This window comes from Scyliorhinus torazame, chromosome 4 (genome assembly GCF_047496885.1).
Source record: "Scyliorhinus torazame isolate Kashiwa2021f chromosome 4, sScyTor2.1, whole genome shotgun sequence".
Lineage (NCBI taxonomy): Eukaryota > Metazoa > Chordata > Chondrichthyes > Carcharhiniformes > Scyliorhinidae > Scyliorhinus > Scyliorhinus torazame.
Genome location: NC_092710.1, coordinates 319,425,861 through 319,438,349, shown reverse-complemented (window position 1 = coordinate 319,438,349; position 12,489 = coordinate 319,425,861).

Below are 12,489 nucleotides of genomic sequence, written 5' to 3'. Positions count from 1 at the left end.
AAGTTAAGGGTTTTTGCGGAATGGAGGAATTTGCGGAGGTTGGTGTTGTGGTCCTGCTGATCGTGGCCGCAGATGGTGACGTTGTCGAGGTATGGAAACGTGGCCTGCAAACCGTACCGGTCAACCATTCGGTCCATCTCCCGTTGGAAGACCAAGACTCCATTTGTGACACCGAAGGGAACCCTTAGGAAATGGTAGAGCCGCCCATCTGCTTCGAATGCAGTGTACATGCGGTCGCCCGGGTGGATGGGGAGCTGGTGGTAGGGGATTTGAGATCCACCGTGGAAAAGACCTTTAATTGTGCAATCTGATTGACCAAATCAGATATGCGGGGGAGAGGGTACGTGTCGAGCTGCGTATACCTGTTGATGGTCTGATTATAATGGATGACCATCCTGTGCTTCTCCCCGGTCTTTACAACCACGACTTGAGCTCTCCAGGGGCTGTTGCTAGCCTTCCTTCACTAGCTGCTGGATTACCGACCTAATGAAGATCTGGTCCTGGGCACTGTACCATCTGCTCCTGGTGGCGACGGGTTTGCAATCCGGGGTGAGGTTCGCAAAAAGGGAAGGCGGGTCGACCTTGAGGGTCGCGAGGCTGTAGACAGTGAGGGGGGTATAGGGCCGCCAAATTTAAAGGTTAAGCTCTGGAGGTTGCATTGGAAGTCCAATCCCAGGAGCGTGGCAGTGCAGAGGTGAGGGAGGACGTAGAGTCGGACATTTTTAAATTCTCTCCCCTGGACCGTGAGGTTCGCTACACAGAACCCTTTGATCTCTACAGAGTGAGACCCAGAGGCCAGGGAGATTCTTTGGTTAACTGGGTTTATGAGAAGAGAATAGCGCCTTGCCGTGTTGGGGTATATGAAGCCCTCTGTGCTCCCGGAGTCGATCAGGCAGGATGTTTCGCGCCCGTTGATGAGCACGGTCGTCGTCGCGGTCGAGAGCGTTCAGGGCTGAGACTGGTCCAGGTTCACCGAGGCGAGTCGTGGTAAAAGTTGAAGATTTTCCTCGGGCGGTGTGTGGTCATCTGAATCGGGGTCCTGAGATTCCAGCCAAGATGGCGGTGCCCACGGGTCGCACATGGCTGGGGGTGGGCAAGATGGCGGTGCCCACGCATTGCACGTGGTCCCTGGGGAACAAGATGGCGGCGCCCGGGGCCCGCACGTGGCCCGTGGAGAGAGTTGTGGAGGCGGCCCCGGCTCGATCCCGGAGACAGCGGCGACCGCCCGGGCCTGGCATACCACCACGAAATGGCCCTTTTTGCCACAACCTTTGCGGGTGGAGGAGCGGACCTGGCAGCGCTGCCGGGGGTGCTTGGCTTGCACGCAAAAAAAACAGCGGGTGGGTTCCACGCTGCCCAAGGGGCTGCCGCGCTGTCGGGGACTTCTGCGCGGGATTTCGGGAGGCCACATCCAGGGAGCTAGCAAGAGCCCATGCCTCCTTGAGGCATAGTGTCTCTTTCTCCAGCAGCCGCTGACGGATTTGGGAGGACAGCATACCTGCAACAAATTGTTTCATAGAATGTGGCTGGTGGATTTTTTTGTTATTTTCCCATACTTTATTTCACTTCCATGAGCAACGAGCTATTTATGGAATTTCAATTAAGACCTTGGATTAAAGGAAAAGTTTTGCATTTCGGCAGTGCTTTTCCTGACCCCAGGATGGATCAAAGGGCTTTACTGTCGTTGATGTGTTTTGGAAGTGTGGGCAGTGTTGCAATGTCGGGAAACACAGCAGCCAAAAAGAATGCTGCAAACGTGTCACAAACAGCAGTGAAATAAAAGAAGAGATCATAGAATTTACAGGGCAGAAGGAGGCCATTCGGCCCATCGAGTCTGCCCCGGCCCTTGGAAAGAGCACCCGACTTAAGGCCCAGCCTCCACCCTATCCTCATAACCCAGTAACCCCACCCAACACTAAGGGCAATTTTGGACACTGAGGGCAATTTAGCATGGCCAATCCACCTAACCTGCACATCTTTGGACTGTGGGAGGAAACCGGAGCACCCGAAGGAAACCCACGATCACATGGGGAGAACATGCAGACTCCACACAGACAGTGACCCAGCAGGGAACCGAACCTGGGACCCTGAGGCTGTGAAGCAATTGTGCTAACCACCATGCTACCGTGCTGCCCGGATTAAAAGTTCTGTGTGGTCGCTGGCTGAAACTTGCGGGTAGTCACAGTTCCTACTGAGTACAAGGAACGCGCGGTAGAATTCATCCAGCGATTCCCCGGGATTTGTCGCCTTGTCGCTAGCAGATGTCGGGCGTAAACCTGGTTTACTGGGTGAATGTAGTGTCCTTTCAACAGGGCCATCGTGGCCTCGAAATCGTCCGCATCCTCGATGAGGGTGGAGATCTCTGGGCTCACCCTCGAGTGGAGAACTTGCATCTTCTGGTCCTCCATGGGTGCAGTCGTGGCCGTCCTGAGGTACCCTTTGAAGCACGCCAGTCGGTGTTTGAAGATTGCCGCTGTGTTTGCCGCGTGGGGGCTGAGTTGCCGACACTCCGGCTTGATTCGGAGCTCCATCCTTTAAAATCTAGTCTAACCACTATGCTACCGTTTTTTAAATCAGTCCAGCTGAGCAGCGGAGCAGCTGAGCTTGTTTAAATGTGTCTTTGCACCAAATACATTTGTAATACCGATGCTACGTTCAAGCAGAGTGAGGATATTTAGCAGGGATAATCACACGTAGGTTTGGAAGGGATGGCCGCTCCTGGATTATACTGTAATAAAAACAGAAAGTGCTGGAAAAACTCAGCAGGTCAGGCAGCATGTGAGAAACAGAGTCAACACTCTGAGTCCAATATGACTCTTTTTCAGAGCTTCTGGATAATGCTGCCCACTGGAAAACTGAAAGTGGTTGATAATCCCCTGACAGTAATTTTGTAACAACATCCTTATTTAGTCAACAAGAAAACACTGACTGCAAGATTCAGTTTGATGATAAAATAAGCCATTCAACTCGTCCCTTGACAGAGAGCTGAAACTTTGCCAAAGGCAATAAATTGAGAAGCAATTTTCTGGCATCTGGAGCCGATGTCAGGAAACCAATGGAAAAAAAATTATTACCAGTGAAATTTGTCATTTGATCCTGGAAATAATGCTGCGTAATTTAAAGTGTGGGCTGGTAAAGAGTCACTTTTCTGTAGAATCCCTACAGTGCAGAAGGAGGCCATTTAAGTCCACACTGACACTCTGAAAGAGCAACATACCTAGGCCCACTCCCCCACCCTTAGCATCTTTGGACACTAAGGGGCAATCCATGGCCAATCCACCTAACCTGCACGTCTTTGGACTGTGGGAGGAAACCGGAGCACCCGGAGGAAACCCACGCAGACACGGGGAGAACGTGCAGGCTCCACACAAGTCACCCAAGGTCGGAATTGAACCCGGGTCCCTAGCGCTGTGAGGGGGTGGTGGGGTGGGGGTGGTGGGGGGGGAGGTTAGTATGCTAACATAGTGGTTATGTTAGTATTCCAGAGTGGTAATGTCACTAGATTCGTAATCCAGAAGCTCAGGGGCACGGGTTCATATCCCACCACGACAGCTGGTGGAGTTAAATTAACAGAAAATCTGGAATTAAAAGCTAGTCTCAGTAATGGTGACATTGAAACCATCATCGATTGTTGTTTAAAAACCCATCTGGTTCACTAATGGTCTTTGACAATTTGCTGCCCTTACCTGGTCTGGTCTACACGTGACTCCAGGCCCACAGCAATGTGGTTGACTCTTTAAATAATAATAATCCTTATTGTCACATTTGGGCAGCATGGTAGCACAGTGGTTAGCACTGTGGCTTCACAGCACCAGGATCCCAGGTTCGATTCCCCGCTGGGTCACTGTCTGTGCGGAGTCTGCACGTTCTCCCCGTGTCTGCGTGGGTTTCCTCCGGGTGCTCCGGTTTCCTCCCACAGTCCAAAGATGTGCAGGTTAGGTGGTTTGGCCAAGCTAAATTGCCCTTTGTGACCAAAAAGGTTAGGAGGGGTTATTGGGTTACGGGCATAGGGTAGAAGTGAGGGCTTAAGTGGGTTGGTGAGGACTCGGTGGGCTGAATGGCCTCCTGCTCTGTATGTTCTATGTTCTAAGATTTTTTAGAAATGAGTTGGAAATCCCACCACAACAGCTGGAAGAGTTTAAATTTAAATAGGTTAGTCTGAAATTTAAAAATTTGGCATTCAGTAAAGGGGAATTGCTGGAAAAATCACCAGTGCCCTTTGGGGAGGGAATCTGGATGTCCCCTCAGCTGGCCTGGCATCTATACAATCTTTTTAATAATCTTTATTATTGTCACAAGTAGGCTTACATAAACGCTGCAATTAAGTTACTGTGAAAAGCCCCTAGTCGCCACATTCCGACGCCTGTTCAGGCACACTGAGGGAGAATTCAGAATGTCCAATTCACCTAACAGCACGTCTTTCGGGATTTTCGGGAGAAAACTGGAGCACCCAGAGGAAACACACGCAGACGCAGGGAGAACGTGCAGACTCCGCACAGACAGTGCAGTCACTCTCACCTCACCGTTCATTTCATTGACCCAAGGTGGGAATCGAACCTGGGACCCTGGAGATGTGAAGCAACAGTGCTAACCACTGTGCTACCGTGATGCCCACATAACTATGGACCCTCAACATCCTGACCGAAGGACCCCTTGTGGAGCAGTGTTAATGTCGTCTCTACCCCTGGGCCCTGGGTTCAACTCCAATGCCACAACTTGTTAACCACCGTAAGAGGTTGATGGCTCTGTTCAACTAGGAATCTTTCCAACACTTCCCCCTCAAGGGTGAAAAAAAAAATCTAAGAGGGAGGGAAAAAAACCCGACAGCTCTCTGAAATGGTCCACCGTGGCATTGTGCGGTGGTCAAGGTACCGGGCACATTTGGCAATGTGGTAGTAACACTCACATCCTGTGGATACACTTTTAGCTGGGGCTGTGTGGTGCGTCCGACGTCACAAGAAGAGTTTCCAAGCTCACGGCAAAGGAAAGCTTTGACGTTTGATTTCCACACACCTCCCCCTCCCTCCCTTCCTGGGAAATGCAGCTGGTCCCTTTAAGAGACAGAGAGGGAAAGAGAGAGAGAAGGGGGCGCGGAGGTGACATTGGCAGCAAGACTGTGAACTCCTGTTGAGAGCTTTCTGAGTACTTTAGGATGTGCGTCAGGGAATCAGCTCGTAAACAAAAGCAGCAGCGGCAGCGCCGCCTCTATATCGCAAACCCCCAAAATAAAAGCGGGCTGTTTTTTTGCCCAACGCGAGAGGGGCGATTAAATCGATTAGCAGAGTGTGTGATCCGATTGTTCCACCTGATTCACTGCAGTCTTTGGAAGCAAACAATAAACCTCGAGTTAAATCCCACCGTGCATTGATGCACTGAACATACGTCTTACATTCTGACATACTTTGCATATATTTATAGCCTATTAATTGGCGACGATGCATGGAGCTTGCTTTGAAAATCTGTGATTGAAGTGCAGAGGGAAAAAAACCCTGCGGGGTGTGTTTCTTGTTCATTGCCTCGCTATTTCCTCGGGTGGTTAGGAGGTTGCCTCTCACTATTCAAAGCTCGCCTGGTATTTTATTGGAATTCAACAGCTCGTCCATTCCCTGTGGGCAGAGTGGTGGGGGAATGATGATATTTCCTTATTATTGAATGAAAATAGGGAAACAGGATTTCTGGTCTTAAGGGTCTAATTTTAATTGGGGGAAGACGGGAATAAAAGATGTAAATGAAAATCATACAATAGTTCCAGCACTGAAGGAGGTCATTGGCCCATTTGGTCAGTGTCAGCTCTCTGTTAGCCCATTAAGTCTGTCTCTCCAACATCTTCAGTGTTGTTGGAGCTGCACTCATCCAAGTGAACCAAGAGTCTTCCTAATAATAATAATACTCGCGTATTGTCACAAGTAGGCTTCAATGAAGTTACTCTGAAAAGTCCCTAGTCACCACTCTCCGGCGCCTGTTCGTGACATCTATCCGGGAATGTGGGAAATTGCCCAGGTACATCCTGTACACAGGAAAGAGGAAAAATCCAACCCGGCCAATTACCATCCCGTCCATCTACTCTCGATCATCAGCAAAGTGGTGGAAGGGGTCATCACCAGTGCTATCAAGCGGCACGTACTCAATGATGACCTGCTCACAGGCGCCCAGTTTGGATTCCGCCAGGGTCACTCAGCTCCTGACTTCATTGCAGCCTTGGTTCAAACATAATAAGACTAATCTTCATTAGTGTCACAAGTAGGCTTACATTAACACTGCAATGAAGTTACTGTGAAAAGCCCCGAGTCGCCACACTCCGACGCCTGTTCGGGTACACAGAGGGAGAATTCAGAATGTCCAATTCACCTAACATGCACATCTTTCAGGACTTGTGGGAGGAAACCGGGGCACCCGGAGGAAACCCATGGAAACACGGGGAGAACATACAGACTCTGCACAGACAGTGACCCAAACTGGGAATCGAACCAGGGTCCTTGCCGCTGTGAAGCAACACTGCTAACCACTGTGCTACCGTGCTGCCCTCATAGACAAAAGAGCTGAATGCCAGAGGTGAGGTGAGAGCGACTGCCCTGGACATCAAGGCAGCATTTGACTGAGTATGGCATCAAGGGGCACAAGTAAGATTGGAACCAGGGAATAAATCTGCCAGTTGTTAGAGTCATACCTGGCACAAAGGAAGATGGTTGTGAAGGTCAATCATCTCAGTCCCGGGACACCATTGCAGGAGTCCCTGAGGGTAGTGTCCTTAGCCAAACCAACTTCAGTTGCTTCATCTCTCATAAGGTTAGAAGTGGGGATGTTTGCGGATGACTGCACAATGTTCAGCACCATTCGTGACTCCTCAGATATTGAAGCAGTCCAGATCCAAATGCAGTAAGACCTGGACAATATCCAGGCTTGGGCTGACAAGTGGCATGCTACGTTTGGGTCACACAAGTGCCAGGCAATGACCATCTCCTACAAGACAGGATCTAACCACCACCCCTTGACATTCAATAGCATTACCATCGCTGAATCCCCCACAATCAACATCCTGGTGGTTACCATTGATCAGAAACTGAACTGGACTTGCCATATAAATACTTTGGCCACAAGAGCAGACCAGAAACTAGGATTCCTGTAGTGAGTAACTCAACTCCTAGCTCTCCAAAGTCTGTCCACCATCTACAAGGCTCAAGTCAGGAGTGTGATGGAATACTCTCCACTGGTCTGGATGAGTGCAGCTCTAACAACACTGAAGAAGCTCAACACCATACAGGACAAAGCCACCTGCTTGAATGGCACCCCTTCCATAAACATTCAATCCCTTCACAACCGATGCACAGCAACAGCACTGTGTACAATCTACAAGACGCACTGCAGGAATTCACCAAGGATCCTTAGGCAGCACCTTCCAAACCCATGATTGCTACAATCTAGAAGGACAAGTGCAGCAAATGCATGGGAACACCACCACCTGGAGGTTCACCTCCAAGCCACTCGTCATTGTGATCTGGAAGTATGAGGGTGGCATGGTGGTGCAGTGGTTGGCACAGCTGCCTACAGTGCTGAGGACCTGGGTTCTATCCTGGCCCTGGGTCACTGTCCATGTGGAGTTTGCACATTCTCCCTGTGTCTGCGTGGGTTTCACCCCCACGATCCAAAGATGTGCAGGGTAGGTGGATTGGCCACGCTAAATTGCCCCTGAATTGGAAAAAAATAATTGGGTACTCTAAATTTAAAAGAAAAAAACAGATTTGGAAACATATCGGCGTTCCTTCACTGTGGCTGGGTCAAAATCCTGGCACTTTCTCCCAAACAGCATGGTGGATGTTCCTACACCTCAGGGACTGCAGATGTTCAGGAAGGTGGTTCACCACCATCTTCTCAAGGGCTTTTAGGGATGGGCAATATATGCTGGTTTGGCCAACAACACCTACATCGAGTGAAAAAATATAAAACATCCCCCACTCTCTGGAAGAGCTTCACTAATAGGCGGGTCACTGTCTGCGTGGAATTTGCACTGTCTCCCCGTGTCTGCATGGGTTTCACCCTCACAACCCAAAAATTTGCAGGTTAGGCGGATTGGCCAGACTAATAGGGGGGAAAAATAATTGGGTCTCGTCAATTTATATTAAAAAAAGAGCTTCACGAAGGAGCTAATCCCATCCATTTTTTCCCTGCAGAAAATTACCCAATTTCATCTTTTGAAAGCCGTAATTATATTTTCCACCAGAACAGAATTAGTCCATGCATTCCAGATCCTAACCACTGGCTGCGTCAAAAAAAATTCCTCATCTTGCCTTTGATTCCTTTGCCAATCACCTTAAATCGGTGCCTTCCAGATTTCGACCCTTCTTCTGCTGCCAGTGGGAAGTTTTTTTCCCTATCCCTAGAGGGGTGGGGGTGGGGGGAGGGACACCTGGAAAAAGACCCAGAATTAAAATGTAGTGGTGGTGGGGGGATGAGGAAGATGAAGAAGAGCAAATAGGAAAGAGAAGCCATGATGTGGAGATGCCGGCGTTGGACTGGGGTGGGCACAGTAAGAAGTCTTACAACACCAGGTTAAAGTCCAACAGGTTTGTTTCAAATCACTGGCTTTCTTCCTTTTTTAAAATAAATTTAGAGTACCCCCCAATTCATTTTTTTTTCAATTAAGAGGCAATTTAGCGTGGCCAATCCACCTAGCCTGCGCATCTTTGGATTGTGGGAGCAAAACCCACGTAAACAGTGACCCAGAGCCGGGATTGAACCTGGGACCTCAGTGCCATGAGGCATCAGGGATAACCCACTGCGCCACCGTGCTGCCGTTGCCTCCCCCCCCCCCCCCCCCCCCTTCCTCAGGTGAATGCTCCGAAAGCTAGTGATTTGGAAAAAACCTGTTGGACTTTAACCTGGAGTTGTGAGACTTCTTTCAGGAAAGAGAAGAACAGGGGAGGAGAGACTGAATGTGCAGGAGGGAACTGACAGGAAACCAGAGAGGGCAGCTGGCTGTGATAACGGGAATAAACTAATGTGTTCTGATAGTGACTGCAAACAAGGCAGACGTGTCTCCCCTGTGTAACTCTACAGCAGGTTCACAGTGCATCAGAGTCCTGAAATGGGGGGGTGAAGACTGACTCAGAGCCCCCAACCGCCGCTTCACAAACCATTTCCGAGTGAGTCAGAGGGAGAGTGGGACGGCAGGAAGGGGGGTTGCATCACCGAACACACACACACACCATAGTCAAAAAGAACAAGGAGTGGGCCACACAGCATGACAACATTGAACAAGGACAAGACGATGTGACGAGGGAAGGGAGAATTATCCACACCATTCAATTGAAAGCGGGCCTTGGGGAGGGGGGGGCACTGGCCAAAAATAAATCAAGAGATTTTAATTTAGTCTGAGAAACAACAATTCCAGAACAGCAAGGGGTTTAGAAGGGGAAAACAGGGATTGGGGCAGCCTGGTGGTGAGAGAGAGGCATTATAATGAGGGAATGAATAGAATCACGGAATTGTTAAAGAAGCAGCCCATTCGGCCTGTCGTGTCTATACCGGCTCGCCAAACCAGCATCATGGCTTAGTCCATAGAATCCCTACAGTGCAGAAAGAGGCCATTCGGTCCATCGCGTCGACACCGACCCTCTGAAAGAGCACCCTACCTAGTCCCACTCCCCCACCCTATCCCCGTAACCCCACCTAACTGCACATCTTTGGCCGCTAGAGGACAGTTTTTTTTAGCATGGCCAATCCACCTAATCTGCATATCTTTGGACAGTGTTTCTATTCAAATAATCATCTGCACTCCTGAAAGTCTCGACTGAACCTGCCTCCACCACACTTCCAGACAGTGCATTCCAGTCCCCAACAACTCGCTGTGTGAAATAGTTTTCTCTCGCATCATATTTGCCTCTATTGCAAATCACTTTAAACCTGTTCCCTCTCATTCTTGAACCTTTTACGAGCGGGAACAGTTCCTCCCTATCTACTCTGTCCAGCCCCCTTATGATTTTAAACATCTCTATCAAATGTCCTCTCAACCTTCTTCTCTGTGCAGGGCGAGGAAGCAAAGCGAGGAGAAAGAGGACAAGAAAGTGAGCAGGGTGTTAGGCAGAGGGGTAATTGACTAAGGAGGTAGATGGGGTAATGGAGGGAACAGCAGTACAAAAGATAATAGAATGAGGAAGGGGGAAAGAGTTCCCCCAGCACCTGAAACACCATAGAATGCACGGCTATGGACCAAGTGCTGGAAAATGGGATTAGACTAGATGGGTGTTTGATGGCCAGTCCAGACACTATGGGCCGAAGGGCCTCTTTATTTGCTGTAAAGCTCTACAACTCTTATGTGTCAAATCTCCTACACATGAGGCACAAAAACAGCATATACTGCAAATAAAGACATAGAATGCTGGAAATACTCAGTAGGTTAGAAAGCATCTTACTAGTGATTTATGGTGAAATGCAATGCAACGTTTGCCTGTTCAATCACCAATAGTAGGGCTAATCCAGAAACCGGATTCGGCCGTGAGAGTTCAACTCGCTTCCAACTGAGGGCTGATTCCAGATCAAAAGGGTTACACTGCATGGCAAGCATTGAACGAGTGGAAGAAAGAGTACAAGGAGAGGAAGCAAAAATATGGGCGGCACAGTAGCATGGGTGGCACAGTGGTTAGCACTGTTGCTTCACAGCAGCAAGGACCCAGGTTCGATTTGCGGCTTGGGTCACTGACTGTGCGGAGTCTGCACCTTCTCCCCGTGTCTGCGTGGGTTTCCTCCGTGTGCTCTGGTTTCCCTCCACAAAGTCACAAAAGGTGTGATTGTTAGGTGCTAGGTGAACTGGACATTCTGAATTCTCCCTCAGTGTACCTGAACATGCACCGAAATGTAGCAGCTAGGGGACTTTCACAGTACGTCATTGCAGAGTTAATGTAAGCCTACTTGTGACACTAATAAAGATTATTAGGTGATGAAGAAAAAAGAAAAATAATTTAAAACAATTTTTTTTTATAATACTTTTTAAAAATAAATTTAGAATACCCAAATTATTATCTTTTTTCCAATTAAAGGGCAATTTAGCGTGGCCAATTCACCTAGTGTGCACATCTTTGGGTTGTGGGGTAAAACCCAAAGATTGATCCTGGGATGGCAGGACTGTCATATGAGGAGAGACTAAGTCGATTAGGATTATATTTATTGAAGTTTGGAAGAATGAGAGTGAATCATAGAAATTTATAACGTTGTAACAGGATTAGACAGGGTAGATTCAGAAAGAACCAGGGGTCATAGTTTGAGGATAAGGTGAGGTGAGAAATTTCTTTACCCAAAGGGTGGGGAATCTGTGGAATTCACTACCACAAAAAGTGGTTGATGCCAAAAGCTGTGTGATTTCAAGAGGGAATTAGATATAGCATTTGGGCTAAAGGGTTCAAGGGATATGGGGGAAGGTGGGATCAGGATATTGAACTTGATGATCAACGCCATAACAATCCTGTGATTCAGTGAAATCGGAATAGATACTTTAGCTGCATCAGTCTGTTCTGCCATTAACTTAGATACATACATAGACACACACATAGAAAATAGAAGCAGAAGGAAGCCATTCGTCCCATCGTATTTGCACCAACTCTCCAAACGAGCATCATGACTTAGTGCCACTCCGCTGCCTTTTCCCATCACCCCTGAACATTGTTTCTATTCAAACAATCACCTAACGCCCTCTTTTTAAAAAATAAATTTAGAGTACCCAAATCATTTTTTCCAATGAAGGGACAATTTAACGTGGCCAATCCACCTAGCCTGCATATCTTTGGGTTGTGGGGGCAAAACCCACGCAGACACGGGGAGAATGTGCAAACTCCACACGGACAGTGACCCAGAGCCGGGATCAAACCTGAGACCTCGGTGCTAACCACTGCGCCACCGTGCTGCCCTCTCCTATCTAACGCCCTCTTGAATGCCAATGTTCCTACAATCCTGGATGGCAGCTGAATAAGTAACCTAGAGAATCATGTAGCACAGGAGTCCAATCTGCCCATCGTGAAGACCTATCCAATTAGTTCCGCACCCGCAGCTCATTCCCCACTGCCCTGCAATATTCTCCCCCCCCAAAAAAAAAATACTTTTCCAATTCTCTTTTGAACATTATGATTAAATCAGCTCCCTTTGAGGCTTTCCAGATCGTCCAAACTCAGGGAGTCATGTTGAAAAAAACAACCTTATCTCCCCCGGGATTCATTTACACCGATGTAACACAGTACAATAAATGAAGTCAAATCCTAGTGGCTGGCTATTAGGAATTACTTCAGTAGCTTGAATTCAGTGTGGGAAAAATTTGAGTTTGGAATTCTGTGATCAGTCAGGCAATGTGGGAATGTGTTTCTTAGGAGAGTTACCAATTTTCTTGGGAGGTCTGCGTTTCTGGAAAAGGCACAGTAAGAAGTCTTACAACACAAGGTTCTGGAGAAGTGTGAAGAGCAGATTGCAGCCTGTGAAGTTCTGATGTAGGAAGGGTAAAATTGTCCT